General features: G+C 39.2%; 1 pseudogene; it reads right to left on the bottom strand.

Moving 5' to 3' along the window:
- Positions 1 to 294: 294 nt before the first annotated feature.
- LOC122098626 lies at positions 295 to 388 on the bottom strand (annotated as a pseudogene).
- Positions 389 to 791: the final 403 nt, after the last annotated feature.

Raw genomic sequence — 791 nt, 5'->3', positions numbered from 1 at the left:
CACAGCGTTTTCTTGATATATTCATCTACTTAGGAGCATCAGGGTTTGTTATATATCTTACCTATGGTAAATAATGCTGCAATAAACATATTTGTGCTAGTAGTTTTAGTATGGTCTTGTTTGTAATCATTTGGGTGAATGCCCAAAAGTGGGATTTCTGGGTCATAGGGGAGCTGTATTTGGAATCTTTTGAGGAACTTCCATACTGCTTTCCAAGTGGATGAACAAGTTTATACTCCCACCAAGAATGCAGTAAGGTTCCCTTCTGGCCACATCCCCTCCAGCATCTGTTGTAAAAATTTGGAATGCTTCACGAATTTGCATGTCATCCTTAAGCAGGGGCCAAGCTATTCTTTTCAACAGAGAAACTGCAGATTTAAACAACTGCTTAGATCAATTAGATTTAACAGACGCCTGCTGCATATTTCACCCAGCAGCATCAGAATATACTTTTTCTCAGCAGCACATGGAACATATTCCAAAATAGACCACATTTTAGGCCACAAAGCAAACTTGTCCAAATTCAGAAACATTGAAGTTATACCTTGAATTCTTTGAGACCACAACGGAGTAAAATTAGAACTCAACACCAAAAACCACCAAAGAAAGTCCGGTAACATATGGAGGCTGAACAAAACACTGCTGAATCACAAGTGGGTCGTGGAAGAGATTAGAAAGGAAATTCAAATGTTCATGATATTCAACAAAAATGAGCACACAAATCACCAGCTCCTCTGGGACACAGCAAAGGCAGTACTCAGGGGCAAGTTTATAGCTTTGAGTTCTTACAT

Source organism: Dipodomys spectabilis, unplaced genomic scaffold (assembly GCF_019054845.1).
Source record: "Dipodomys spectabilis isolate Male_0828 unplaced genomic scaffold, ASM1905484v1 ptg000481l, whole genome shotgun sequence".
NCBI classification, from domain to species: domain Eukaryota; kingdom Metazoa; phylum Chordata; class Mammalia; order Rodentia; family Heteromyidae; genus Dipodomys; species Dipodomys spectabilis.
This window is presented reverse-complemented; position numbering and strand designations above follow the sequence as displayed.